Source organism: Piliocolobus tephrosceles, chromosome 18 (assembly GCF_002776525.5).
Source record: "Piliocolobus tephrosceles isolate RC106 chromosome 18, ASM277652v3, whole genome shotgun sequence".
Taxonomy (NCBI): domain Eukaryota; kingdom Metazoa; phylum Chordata; class Mammalia; order Primates; family Cercopithecidae; genus Piliocolobus; species Piliocolobus tephrosceles.
In genome coordinates, this window is record NC_045451.1 from 40,558,546 (window position 1) to 40,574,124 (window position 15,579).

Here is a 15,579-nt window from a genome sequence, read left to right on the forward strand (position 1 = left end):
GGTTTGGGAACTTCCACCTAGATTTCAGAGGATGAAATGCCTGGATGTTCAGAAAGAAGTCTTATGCAGGGGCAGGGCTCTCATGGAGAGCCTCTGCTATGGCAGTGCAGAAGGGAAATGTGGGGTTGGAGCCCCCATATAGAGTCCCTACTGGGGCACTACCTACTGGAGCTGTGAGAAGAGGGCCACTGTCCTCCAGAAACCAGAATGGTAGATGCAGTGACAGTTTGCACTGTGCTCCTGGAAAAGCCACAGGCACTTAATGCCAGCCTGTGACAGCAGCTGGGAGAGAGGCTGTACCCTGAAAAGCCACAGGGGCAGAGTTGTCCAAGATCATGAGAACTCACCCCTTGCATCAGTGTAACCTGAATGTAAGACATGAAATCAAAGGAGATCATTTTGGAGCTTTAAGATTTGACTGCCTCACTGGATTTTGGACTTGAATAGGGCCTGTTTCCCCTTTGTTTTGGTCAATTTCTCCCATTTGGAATGGCTGTACTTACCCAATGCTTGCACCCTCATTGTATCTAGGAAGTAACTAACTTGTTTTGATTTTAGAGGCTCATAGGTGGAAGGGACTTGCCTTGTCTCAGATAAGACTTTGGACTGTGGACTTTTGCATTAATGCTGAAGTGAGTTAAGACTTTGGGGGACTGTCGGAAAGGCATGATTGGTTTTGAAATGTGAGGACATGTGATTTGGGAGGGGCCAGGGGTGGAGTGCTATGGCTTGGCTGTGTCCCCACCTAAATCTAATCTTGAATTTCCACATGTTGTGGGAGGGACCTTGTGGGAGGTAATTGAATCATGGGGCAGGTCTTTTCCATGCTGTTCTCCTGAAAATAAGTAAAACTCATGAGATCTGATAGCTATTATAAGAAGGGGGTTCCCTGCCCAAGCTCTCTTCTCTTGTCTGCTGCCATGTGAGATATGCCTTTCACCTTCCACCATGATTATGAGCCCTCCCCAGCCACATGGAACTGTAAATTCATTAAATGGCTGTGTCTTTATCAGCAGCATGAAAATTGACTAATACACCTACCTTTGGATCCTTTGAACCAACAAGATACTTGGAGTAGTTGTGAAGCCTAGAGCAGGATAATGAGAGCAAAGAGGCTGATGTGAAGATCTCCCCATCTCCCAGCTCCCCCCACCACTCCAGCCAAGGTAGGTGTGTCCCCCAAGGTAGCACTAGGGCCTATGGGGGCAGGATTTTTACTCTGACACTGAGAAAGAATCCTTAAAATGCTAAGGAGCTACTGTGCTCACATCTTCCTTCAAAGGAAAATCCCGTCAAGCAGTTCTTGTACAGTTGCTGGGGCTCCAGTGCCGAGTGTTGAGAAAGACAGAACATGCTCTTCTACCATTGTCTGGACCATGGACAGGCTGGACATACAGGAGGCCAGCCATCATACCTTGTGCAATAAAGCATGCTCCATATTACAGGGTGTTAAATCAGCCTAGCCAGACAGTCTCTGTTGATGGTTCCCCTGAGGTCATGATGACTCCTGCAGTGGATGAGCTGCTTTTCTTGAGGCATGGAAGTCCTGGGGCTCAGAATGGCTCCCCTCCCCCTGAGCCAGTTGCCTTGCTGTCTTGCTTTGCTTTGTGACCTTATGATAAGTTATTACTACATAGGGCATCTGGGAATGTCTTTTGTTTGCAATTTTAAAAGCCAAGTATCCTGATTATGCCACATATCGCTCAAAATCTTTCAATGTTCTCTAGTGCCTTTCAAATGATAAATCATCAAGCATGTTTTTGAAGACTGGTTGCCATTTACCCACCCTTCTGAACATCCCCCTGTTAATTCCCTCAATCAGGAGTTAGTAAACTCTGTAAATGGCCAGATAATAAACACTTTAGGTTTCGCAGCCCCCACAGTTTATGTCATAACTACTCAATTCTCTGAAATCAGACATGAACAATAGAAAATGAATGATTGTGCCTATGTTCCCATAAAACTTGATTACTGAATACTGAAATTTCATTTAAGTTTACAAATTTTATATAATTTTCACATCATGAAATGTCATTCTTTTCTTTTTTGATTTTTTTCCCAGTCACTGAAAAATATAAAATTCATTCTTTAATCACAGGCTATACAAAAACAGGTGTTAAGCCAGATCTGGCCCATGGCCCAGTTTACCAGCCTCTGCTCCACATAGATATTGTGCTCCTGTCCCACTGAGCCACTTCCATACCCCGGGGATACCTCTTGTTTTCTCACTGCCACATTGTTTTGGATTTTTTTTTTTTTTTTTTACATGATGGTCAGTTAGGTGCTGCCACAAGTGGAGACAGAGGAGAGGCTCAGGAAAGCAAAGTTTATTATATGTACAGGTCCTCAAGACAAGAGGCATAGCATGACACATGGGAAAGACATCAGAGTAAACAGGAGGCAGAAAACAGGCCCAGGGAGCCCTCAGGCTGCAGCCTTAATTGGGGTTCCCAAGAAAGGCAGCACAGGGCAAGAGAAGCATAGGACTGGCAGTTTGAAGAATTTCAGTGGGCTTTGGGCTATGGAGGTGGTCCATCGTTGTTTGGTACTTTGTTATCTCTAAGAGTTGGCTAGCTCTTGGATGGGCAGGCTCTTCCCCAGCCAGAAATGTTTCATAAAATGTCAATATATTACAATACATAGGAAATTAAAAAACACACACACACAATACACACGTCTGTGAGGACATTGGTCTCTCAAACTGGAAAATCTTATCCTTCATCCAGTTTTGTCAATATTCTGCCTAATATTCAAAATCTAGATCAAATATAAAATTAAGATTAGATTCCCCATTTTCTATTCTCTAGCAATACTGGAAATAGAAAGTTGTTAGCACTTTGAAATCAGACTACTTGAGTCTGAATCCTGGCTTCACTGCTTAGTAACTCTGACGTCCTGGGCAAACTAATCTTATTAAGGGTCATCTGTAAAATAGAGATAATACAAGTACTCAATTTACAGCTCATAGAATTATTGTAAGGATGAAATATTATAAGCAGGTAAAGAGCTTAGCACAGTACCTGACCAAGATGAAGTAATCTGTCCATGTTAGCAGTTATCCACCCTATGTCCTGGACTCTCTGCTGAATGGTACACTATCCCTCTGCAGGTTAGAGAAGGAGAACAAACAATGCAATATACTCTGTTTTAGCAAATGTCTTCATTCTTATTTGTATATTTTAATTTCTTCTGCTTGGTTTAGAAACCACTTAAAAGAACAAAAATATTTTTTCTCCCTTGTCTATGCTCACCCCGACAAAGGAAATGTAATTTTCTTTCTTTTCTATTTTTTTTAAAATTTTTGGTTTGTTATATGTGGTGATATAATTAAGGTAGTTTCTCCCTTTAACAAAAATTTATGCTCTCAGAGTCTTATCCTACCAGCACATCTTGGTCTGGGTACTAGAGCCATCGATTTATAACATTTTAGTTCCAGGAATAATGTTGGTTTATTAATTCTTTCTGTAGAGTATAGAAGGAGGGCCTAGAAACTCTGCAGAAAGAATTTATTTCCTTTCACTTTTCTTTCGATAAAGTGTAAAGAACATCAGGTAATTAGGAGTAGGAGGTTAAGTTTTTTTTAATTTAAACTTATTTTAAACCATGTTAGGTACAAGTTGGAAACCAATTTGAATTTTTTGAATTCAAGTGTAATTTTTTCATAATCAAAGGTATTTGCCTTCCATGGCGACTGCATTTATCATTTCATTCATTCAGGACATTTAACGAACACTTAAAGATCACCTTAGCTTGGTTGTCTGGAGGAAAGAAGACACATGAGGGGCAGTTCTAGTGCTGAAGTGGCTTTCGGGCCAGATAGTGCAGAGCCATACAAAAGAAGAACTAAAACAGCTGGCAGAGTGAGTACTCGGGGTTAGGCACACACCACTGTGCTGTGGGAAAGAGTGACTAATAGTGGTGATGCAATGGGAAAAAGATCCAAGGGTAGCTAGGTTGGGCTGAGAAGAGGTGAAGTTGTATCCCCAGCTAATGCATCAGCAGGAGTGAGAAGGTGAATGGCAATTGCAAGAAGAAAGAAAAACAATGGTTTTGTGTGATAAGAGCAAATAATGTGTAGAGGACTATAATGACAGATGGGACTGATAAATTTACATCACTGTGGAAAATCTCACTGTATCCTTTCAAAGACCTAGCTCTTTTGGAAGAAGACAAGGAAATCCAATTAAATACAATAATTACCTTTCTAATTCAGGAAATTTTCAGAAAACAATGTTTATAGAACCAGATATGGAAATATGAAAAATTCCTGATGTTTTGATGGTAAGTTGTGGAGATGGTCACCATTGCATGGCAATTTCTAAGAATGAAACCGACTTGTGGAAGGCACTGTCAAATCATTTCACCCTACTTCAAGTCAGAGAATCATAAAATAAAGAAGTTTAGAATAGAAAAAAAATATGAGTTGTCTAGTCTAATATTTCCAATATGAAGCTTCTGTAAAAGTGCCACAAAATGTCCCAGATTCCCCACGTAACAGTTGCATTCATAATGGTTTACAAGTTCATAATTACAGCCAGGTACTGTGGCTCATGTCTGTAAATTCAACACTTTGGGAGGCCAAGATGGGAGGATCTTTTGAGTCCAGGAGTTCAAGACCAGCCTGGCAACATGGTGAAATTGTCTCTACTAAAAATACAGAAATTAGCCAGGCATGGTGGCACGCACCTGTAGTCTCAGCTACTTGGGCAACTGAGGTGGGATAATCACCCGAGCCTGGGAGGTCGAGGCTGCAGTGAGTAGAGATTGCACCACTGCACTCCAGCATGGACAACAGAGTGAGACTCTGTCTAAAAAAAAAAAAAAAAAAAAAATTCATAATTACAAAAAGCAACTGTGAATTCAGTGACATTGCTAAATGCATCTGAATTTTGTTCATTTCCACATCCATATTATCTTGAAGAAAAATGATCATAAAATGTATATACAAGATAGATTATTTATTCAGGCTACAGTCAAGGCTAGTACCCAATAGATTTGTGACCTCCTTGCATGAACTGAAGTGGGACATGTCCTCCTTTATCCTGGGCCTCAGGTCCTGTTGCCTCCACTGAGTCCCATTCAGCTAAATTCAGCCTTCATTGGTCAAGCATTTTCTACGTGTTTATTGCTATGCCAAGACTCTGATGGGTGCAAAAGAGAGCTGGAGAACATGATGCTTGCCCTGAAGGAGACTGTGGCTTGGTTGTTGCTCAATGGAATACTCTCTCTATAGTGGATTAGTTTTAAGGTTTGCTCTGTTAGTATTCAATATTAGTTCATGATACGACTCAACAAAGGAAATGGTCAGAAACGTTGGAAAATAGATTTTGTGTTTTCTTGAATTATAACTAGAAGTTTCAAACACAACCTTTCTATTTACACACTCTCCATTCCATCTTCTCTCATGCAACCTGACCAGGGCTTCAGGGATGGCCTCGCTGGAGCTCACCACCAATTCCTGGAAGGAATGCTTAGACAGTAGCGTTACCGCTGGTCCTCATCAAAGACCACTTTTAATGTTTCTACCTTGGAATTCAAAATGTACAGGAGCAGTGTTGATTTGTTTTGGCAAGTTTGGATGAGGCTTTTCTGGACTCAGGGGCAGACATTAAATGAGCTTCAAGGAAAAGCCACTTCCAAACAAAGATTGAATCGATAAATTATGCTGTTGTGAACATGGCATGGTGCTAGATGCCTGAAGGCAGAGGGTTTTCCTCTTGAATTTTCAGTCCCTTCATCTGAGTGGTGGTATACCAAATGACGAGGAGCCTGGGCACTAGAAGGAGAACACTGAGGTGCAAATCCCTGCTCTGCTCCTCACTAGCTGTATGGCTTTGTTCTTTAATGTCTCTGTGCATCAGTTTCTTCATCTGTAACATGGATGTAGTTTGTGTAATAATAGTGACTGCATTATGTACTAGCTAGTATATGTGAAGCACTTAGCCCAATGCCTTTTGTGTAACATTCAAAAAAGTTAGCTAGTAGTAGGTGCTATAAAATTATAAAGTTTTTACTCTGACCTTTGACGTTGAAACAGTGGCATTAGATGGGTTGAAATTCTGGCTCTGCCTAGGCAGTTAGGTACTGCCTAACTAGGTGATTCTAAGTAACTTTTTTCGTATTTCTGTAGGTTGGTCTTTTTTTCTTTTTTAATAAAATGGGGACAATAAAACCTATTACATTGCTCCAGAGATTAAATGAAATGATGACATAAATTTCTTACCACAGAATCTGATATACAGCACATGGACAATAACGTGTATTGATGTTGATTTATAACAGCATTTGATGATTGTGATTTTATGAACATATTTGTGATTGGCTACTATACAGAAATTTCAGTGCTAAAAGTTTTGAGGAATAAAGTGTCCTCTGTCTTCAGAGAACTTACTAACTTGTGAAGGAGCTAAGAAATACAAATAACCAATAGTATAAAAGTAAAATATTTGTTACTGAAAAGATGGTACAAGCCAGGGTACGATTAACTGTCAATTGTCTTATGAGTCCAAATAAAGCAAAGAACCAGCAAAGACCTGTGATTCTGTGATAAACCAGACTTTATCTTAGAAATATATTTTTGGAAGATGGCAGCAAGAAACATTTCACCTCTCACAAGTATCAGGGATTCTTCCTCAAATGTACAGAAAATGAATAGCAGTTTTTCCCCTGGTTAAAATCTAAGAATGACAGATGTCCAGACTGGAATGTCTGTCATTACCACATGCTGATGAAATTGGGCCCTTCATATAGAATGCTTCTTTTAGTTTATTTTGGGCACTTTGTAGGGTTGGTTTTCAATGACTGCTACTGCGATTCTGGCCATTTCCGCATGGAAGCCATTCCACAGTCGAATTGACTCTTGGTTAGGAACCCTTCTCTTGCCATGGGGCTTATATATTCTTCTCAATCTCATTTCATTGTTCTAATACCTCCCTGGGTGACACAGAGCTATTTCCCACCTCTTCTGGCACTCGTGATCTTTCAGTGTTTGCCCATGCTCCCCTCTCCATCACTGCCACCCCATCTCGATGCCTTAGCTCTGGTATTAGTATAAACTTTCCAAATTCAAATTCCAAATCACTAGGTGACTTTTTAAGACTGTGAGCTGACAGAAGTGGGAAGGGAACAAGAAATGGCTGTTGATATAGAGTAGTGAATTGCAAGCTAGCAGAGGTGAATGATTTGTGTGTGTCTGGTGAACTACCTGCCATCTTGCCCGACTGGTGAGGAGGAGAGATGTGGCAGGAATCAGCAAGAGACCAATTAGAGTCTGACCTCTTAGCCAGCATGGGTCCTGGCTGCAGGTATCTGGGCAAGGCACGTGGCCTCTAACTACTTCTCAACCTATGCACCTTGTTTCGAAGCTTCTATTCCGAGGCTAGATGAAGACAGTGTGGAAGGGCATATGGAAAGAAACCATGGCTTAAGAATAGTTCTCAATAACACAGCTCCCTTGGAAGCTGACCATGAGGATGACTAAAACCTTCTGGGAAAGAAAGTGAGCAGAAGGCACTGAGAAGAGAAAGTGTAATGGAGCAAATGGGGTATTGCCAATTTGTTTTACAGAATTAGAGGAAAGAATCTTCAAGGACAAAAGGCAAGCAAAAGGGAAAATGCATACACACTCTGCAAACACAACACACCACACACACATACACACATAGGTGCATGCTCATGCTCACTAACCTTATTCGTGGGGATTCTCTGATGTTCTGTGCAGCAGGATTGACAGGTTCCTGTCTGCAGGCTGTCTTTGTCCTCCAGAATCTGTCAAACAGGCAGTTATGAGAAGGTGCTTTTTTGGGGATGACAGTGTTAATGATTAAGGATTTTCTTGTTGAGTTTAGCTTTCCTGACAAACTGGTGTTATCATAATTAAATGCACAAACTTTCCTACTACTGTTCAAATTATCATTCCCCGAGGTTATTTTTTTCTGTTTGCTTCAGTTTCTCCTGACACCTCTCCTATAAAAACCCCTCCCTCCAGGCAAAAGTTCTGCAGGATTCAGGATTTATTTTTCTTTTTTTTTTTCCTCTGAAAAACTACCTTGTGTTTCCTCGGGACTGCTGAACAGAAATGTGATTGTTACGTATCTTCAACTTTATTGTGCTAGAGATGTCGCAGGCTGGCCTGGGCACCTAGAGTCAAAGGTGAGTATTGTGCAAGGCTACTTCCAGGTTTTCTGAAATCATGTGCTTTGACTCTAAGAACTTCAGTCTCGGAGTTACTTAGTCCTTCGTTTTGAATCTATTGAATAGGCATGTTATAGCATATAACATATAGCTATATATGCATATATGTGGCATATATGGGTATCATCATATAGGCATGATGATTCTTGTTATAATTTAAAACAAGGACCTTATCGTCTACTTATTTCATTCTTCAGATTTATTTTCAAGTACTTTCCCTCATGCTTCTTTTGGTAGAATGATGGTGGGTTCTGGGAAGACCAAACATTCTGGGCCTCTGGCCTCTGCTCATTGTAGCTTTCTGATTCCACTAAGTTCATCCTAATTCAACCCTGTCTCAAGACCCAAATCAAGGTCCATCTCTAGATTTATTACCTCTAGAAAGCCTTCTATGACCCTCTGCCTAGTTTTATTCTAGAAGACTTTCTATCTTCCTATTTGTTTATTTACAATGGACTTTCTTTAAAAAGAGTAACTTTATGTTGAAAGGAAAATTGAATAGAAGATACAGATAGTTCCCCTACATCCCTTGTTCCCACATATGCACCACGTTTAAAAAAATAAGAACACCATCGCATTTTTTGAGCTTTCATTTGTGTGTGTGTGTTTTATCTTCCTCCTAGTAAGGGTAGGAGTCCTGTCTTCTTGCAGAGTGCCCAAGGTGATACTAGTGCATAAGTAGTGCTTAAAAATGATATGCTGGTTGATAATGCCATTGCTTTTTCTTAGTGGTAGAAAAGGTGAAAAATTATGGGACATTGTTATTTTTCTTGTATCTTGCTTTGTGATGTCTCTATTGTTTTTATGACACACTGGAAATAAAGAACAAATGGCTAAAATGTCCACAATGCATAATAACTCTATCCATATTTACTCTCAAGGCAGACAACAGCCCTCACCTTGGCTAATCATTTGAAATAAAGTACTGTTTGTCACAAGAGTACATATTGCACAAGAAATTATGTGTTTGGTTCTCTTCAGATTTGTCTGTCCTTTCCTAGTTTCTGGAAAAGGAACTTCAACTCATGTTAGAGGGATTCCTTTGTATACCAATGATTATGATAACTGAAATGAAAAATTTCAAACAGTCGTTTTGATTTCTGCTTTCTCAGTTGAATAGGCAGCTTAATTCTATTTAAGCCCGGAATGGGAAAATACTCACTCACCTAAGAACCTATGACTAAGGATATTGAAAGATAACTAATATGATTCCCTCACAAAAGTAGGATTAGAAATGAACTATTAAAAATTTCTGAATTATATGCCCCCAAAGTGGCAACATTTCTTCTGTACAGACAGCTCTGGGTTTTTTTTTTCTTTTTTCTTTTTTTTTTTTTTTTTTTCAGAGCAGAAGTTTGTGAAGTAAGTCCTTAAAATCACATCTGTTCACCTTATGTGATGGGAAGGAGAGGCAACTTCTGAAACAGGGTAATTGAAATGGAAATACATTCAAATAAATGGACTCTGGAGTTCCACTTTGTTCTAAATAACCTCTACTGTAAGTGATCAGCTTATTTGAAAGTATGATGGGTGGGCTATCGGGGCAAGGCTGTATCTGATTTTTTTTTTTTTTTTTTTTTTTGCAGTCATTAGTCTACCTTCCCTTTTCATTCAACCTTTTGGAATAAGGTCTTACACTTAGGGCAGAACAGGGGATGATGGAGCTGAGCCTTCAAAGGACACTCTGCATGTGTTTCTAATGGGTTTTCAAGTGCATCCTGCTCCCCCTGGATTATGTCTCTATCAGAATACCTAGATTTGAAATTCGCTGTATTATTGTGAGGGGGTCAGAAACCAAGGAATGCCATAAGTACTGATTTGTGTGTAAGAGAAAAATAAATTTGAATTTTTCCTTAATCAAGAAAGCCATGTGCTCAGCACCCTGCAACACTAACTAACAATTACAACTTGACTAACACAGGTGCAATTATAGCTGAGCATGGCTGCGCTGCATGGGAAGAAAGGGTAGGTTACAATGGTATGTACATATCTGTGTATGGCCAGCTCAAATTTTCCTTTCTAACCCTCTGACACACTTTAAATCAGCTTCATTTCATTTACTTTGATCTGTACATTGGACCTGTCACCTGAATTGCCTCTTTTGCTCAGTTGAATACTCTTTTATCCATTCTTTCAAACAGAAGGTAAAGAAAACTCCCTCTTCATTGAAAACATATGTTTTAGGCATTGTGCTTGGAGCTTTACAAACTTCATCTTATTTTATCCTTTAAGCCACCCTAAAAATATGAAGTAGTTCATTCCCCATTTTATAGTTGGCAAATGTGAGGTTTAGAAAGGATTGAGTAAATTGTTCAAGTTCCCACAGCTCATAAGTGGTAGAGTCAGGATCCCAAATCTCTATCAAGGTTCAGTCATGCTCTCCTTTTGCCCTAAATCCTATGTATATTTTATTTGTTCATGGATTTAACTAGATTTTTTAGTTCCTGAACAAAAGTATTTGCCTGCTCTTTCTCTTTTTATGCTTTCTTCCCTTCCTCCTTTCCTCTTCCCTTCAAATTATATGCTGTTGGCACAAAATTCAAACAATCTAGAAATATATAGAATCAGAGTTTCAAGTATCTTTTACCTACTTGCCCCATTTTTTCCCCTCCATCACTTGGGATCACACTTTGCAACTTAGCATCCCTTTCCAAACAACTGTCCATGCATGTAGACAAATACACACACACACACACACACACATGCACAATCTTAGACTGGGAAGTCCAAGATCAAGATGCTAGCAGATTTGGTGTCTAGTGAGGGTTTGCTTTCTCATAGATGACACCTTCTATTTGCATTCTTTCATGGTGGAAGCAATGAATTAATTCTTTTGAGCCTATTTTAAGGATTCTAATCCCATTCATAAGAGCTCTGTTCTCAAGACTGAATCATCTTTTCAAAGGCTCTACCTCTTAATACCCTCACTTTGGGGGTTAGATTTAACATGTGAATTTGACGGGGAGCACCATAGCACAACACATCTCTCTCTTTCTGTCTCATGGAATTATACTACATATATTTCTATGAGACTTTATATCTTTTGCGTAAAGTATTCGTTCTAGTTATTTGGTCACATAGGAAATTATTCCAGAACTTGGTGGCATAAAACAATTATTTATGATGTTCATGAATTCTGTGGATCAGGTAATTGGAAAAGGCCACAAAAGAGATCTTCCTGTGCATGGGTGGATCCCATCCATCACCCACAAATCTCGTTGGTGGATGGGATCTGCTTTATCTTTTGAATTTGTCCATTTGTATTTATTTTGTGAATTGTTCACTAATACATTTTGGCCCTTATTTGAAATGTCCACATTGTGAAAGGTGTGTGTTTACTTCCCAATGTCTGGAGTTTGAAGGACTTGAAAGCTGGAAGCTGGAATCATCTGCAAGTCGGCTTACTCACGTGTCTGGAGAATTATTATGGCTGTGGGTTGGGGGATTTAGTTATTCCTCATGTGGCCTTCTTTATTTAGTCTCTCCGTGTGGGCTAGCTTGGGCTTCCTCGCAGGATAATGGTGGCTTCTCCAGATTGAGTGTACCCCCCTAAAAGAGAAAGCCAGGTGGATGCCGTATCTTCTTTCACAACCTAGCCTTAGAGGTCATATAGCATCACTCCCACCATAAACTATTGGTTAGAAGAGTCATAAATCCACTCAAATTCAAAGGGAGGGTACACAAACTCCATGTCTACGTAGGAGGAAAGTCAGTTGTATTGCGAGGAAAGCATGTGGAATGGAAGATATTTTTGCCTACATTTAGAGAAAACAAATCTGCTACAATAGCTTAGATGTATTTCCATATCAGTTCAGAGTTCTGTAGAGTGTTTGTAAATGGTTATATAGTATTCTATCTTACCCATATGCTATAATTTATTTGACCTTCTGCCTATTAGTGGATATTTTGATGGTCCCCCTTTATGTCAGTATTAGAAATGTTGCAGCATATATCTTTGCTCATGTAATTTTGGGCATCTGTGTATTTCTGTAGACTTGCATCCTAGAAATAGAATTCTGGGCCAAAAGCTATACATATCAAATAGTATAAAATTGCCTTCCATAAAAGCTGTACTAAACTGTGTTTCCACAGTGTATAGAGGGCCTGTTTCTCTGTGTCTTCATAGGCAAAAATATTTTTGATTTTTGCGTATCCAATGTGCAAAACAGATTCTGGTAGTTGTTTTAAAATTTGCATTTCCCTGATTTCTGGAGCGATTGAGTCTTTTTCCTTGACTGTATCCATTCAATGAAATATTGTGTAGGAAAGATCTTCCTATGCATGGATGAATCCCATCCATCACCCACAAATCTTCTGGATGGATGGTATCTGCTTTATCTTTTGAATCTGTCCATTTGTGTTTATTTTGTGAATTGTTCACTAATATATTTTGGTCTTTATTGAGTTCCTTTTCTTTTTTATTATGGGCTGAAAGAGCTCTTAATATATTATAGATATTAATCTTTTCTTTATTATCTATGTTATATTTGTCTCCAAGTGTGTTACTTGTCTTTTAACTTAGCTCATGGTGTCTTTTGTCTTACAGAAGTTTGTAAGTTGCCTCACGTAGTCATATTATAAAGACACAGGTTGTGGTGTTCTTTATGCCTTCTGGGTTTGTTCTTTCATAGGAAGATCTTTCCTACCCAAATATTTTCCTCTATATTCTTCCAGTGTTACTTATGGCTTTGTTTTAATATTTAAATATTTAATCTATTGATATTACATAAACATGGGGAAAGTAAATAATCAGAAAAGACCCCGAGCTCATGCCTGCTGGCCCATGTTTTCTCTCTACATTCTTAAATGCTTAAATACTTCATACCTTGACCAGCTTCATGTCATCTAAATGCATGTTTTTAATTTCCTCTCAGAAATTAAATCTCGTGGTTAGAATGGGAAATGCTTTTGCTGATGTCTTTAAAGGTTAGGGATGTTAGCATACTTATTTAGCATATGTGAATCTTTATCAGAAGCTGGCTGGAAGAGGACAAGGTTGTCAGAGTAAGAAAGGCGCTCAGTAGCACTTCAGGAATACCTCCGCTCATTAACCACAAGCTCCAGGTCTGAGTTATCTTTTACCTGCTTTGTGCTAAAAATAGAATGCCCTAATTCCATTCTATACTCCCATTTTACTGTTCTGAGTTATGCTTTCAGTTTTTCTATTGACATCAATAGGCTCCTGAGAGAATCACAAAGAATCTCTAATAAGAGTGAATCTCTAATACCGGGATTTAAAAAATTGTTTCCAGTTTTGGAAACAAGAAGTCAATTTAGTTGAATGTGAATGTCATTAAAAAAAAATCTCCTGAGGAATGTTATTGCTCTTGCATCCTAAGAAAGCTGGTGTCACCTTCATAAGCCATACTCATTCCACAGTAAAGCTCGGACTCCTCCAGAGACAATGCAGGTGGTTGAGTGGTACTCATAGCTCTGGATCTCCTAGTAAGTACTATATGCCGGATGTTTCACGTATATGTTCATCTTTCTCAAGTAGCCATTAATATCCCAATTTTCAGATTCAACAATTGAGGCTCAGAGTCATTAAGAATGTGTCCTAAATCACGTAACTAGAAAGTACCAGAGGTAAGACACAAATTCAGGTTTGTCTAACTCCAAAGCCCACTACTTCCCATGCTGCTTTCCATACTTATGCATTCAGAATTATGCCATTGTTACCTGACATTAATAAACACAAAACCAACATGCAATACCTACTGCACAGACTGCATTTTAAGCTTTTTACATATACTAACTTAGTTAATCTTTATAACTCTATGAGATAGTTATAATATTCACTTTCTGATGAAGAATCATAAATTAAATAGCTAGACTAAATTTTCCTAGTTAGTAAGTGGTGAGGTTGGGATTCCAAAGATGCTATTGTCCAGAAATATAAATGTGTTTAAAAGACTTTTGGTTAATTGGGGAATTATAACTCTGTAAACTGTTTTTACAGGGATGTTGATCCTGAGGCAACACTGTTGTGCTGAGCAACTGTCACACTCTTCCCTCCACACGCCCTACAGGGCTACTCTTGGAGGCAGAGTTCTGGCCTGGATGGATCCAGTTTGTCAATACATGCATTATTAAGTTCTGATCTTAATAATAAACCTCAACAGAGGAGTCTGGCTGACTCACCCACAAATCCGCTTCATCTTGAGCAGCAGGATTCCCACCCCATCTGAAGTATCTAATTAACCTGCCAAGTCTTCTCACTGTGACCAGATGAACACAGCCTTGGCAGAGCAGAGAAGCACCTCCGGCCTGTTGAAATGCAGGAAAGAGGTTGGGCACCCTGGAAAGGCCATGTTTGGAGGTCAGCAGAATTATTGGTGAGCAATTTTTCTAACAGAGGGAGGGAATTTGGAATTCAAAAATGTCTCCATTCCAAGAGCACATATGCATGTGTAAGGAGATAGTGTCCAGTCAGGGCTGGTAGCTTATATACCCATTTATAGCCTGAGCAGGAGAAAGGCTTGGCCCTGAGGCAACACTACTGCTGTCAACTAAACTTGTAGAGGAAGCTGTGGAGGAGCCATTATAGGATGTTGCTTCCAGGGAAATATCCCCAACTTTGGACATCTGGCTCCAGAAAGAGTTCTAGAAAAAGTTCCGAAGAAGAGGGCTGAGTCTGACAGCGACAGGAGCCATCATTCTGTGGCCTTAGCCCCATTCTTAGAATCATAGTCTTTCAAACTAGAATGACTTCAGCTCAGAATTATCAACCCAGCCCTCTCATTTCACTGAAGAAAAATCAGAAGTTCCAAAAAAAATGAATAGGCTGCCCATGTTTGTGCAGGAATTAAGTGGTAAAACCAGACATAGGATCCATTGAACACTCAACAAATACCTGATAAACTAGCAGCTTTAATAAGTGCATACAGTAGGATTAACTCTGTTCTCATCATTCTTCTACTGTTTTAAAAATTAGAATCCTACTAATTATAACATAAAAATTATTGTTGTTTAAAATCATGTTTTTGTGATATAACAAGTTTGTGAAGTATTACATGATTTCTTAAAGATTAAATGATATCCAGTGAAATATCTGGGTGAAAAGGTATTATCTATCTTTTATTGAGGACTTTTAATTCCTAAAGAGCATAAAATAATTCAGTCAACTAGAAAGTCTGATGAACTGAAACAGTTCACTCCAAACAAATTGTACAAACAATGAGGAGTTTGTTAAATTCTGAAGCGCTGAGATTTCGTGTCAGGTGGCGTATGAACAAGATGGAACAAATATGGAAACGTTGCAATATCCTCTTCCTTACACAAAAACTTCCTCAGATATAATCATTGACATTAAAAAATACAATATGTCTTTATTGAATCTTCTATACGCTTGATTCTAACAAGGAGCCAAACTTTCTTTGGTTCCAT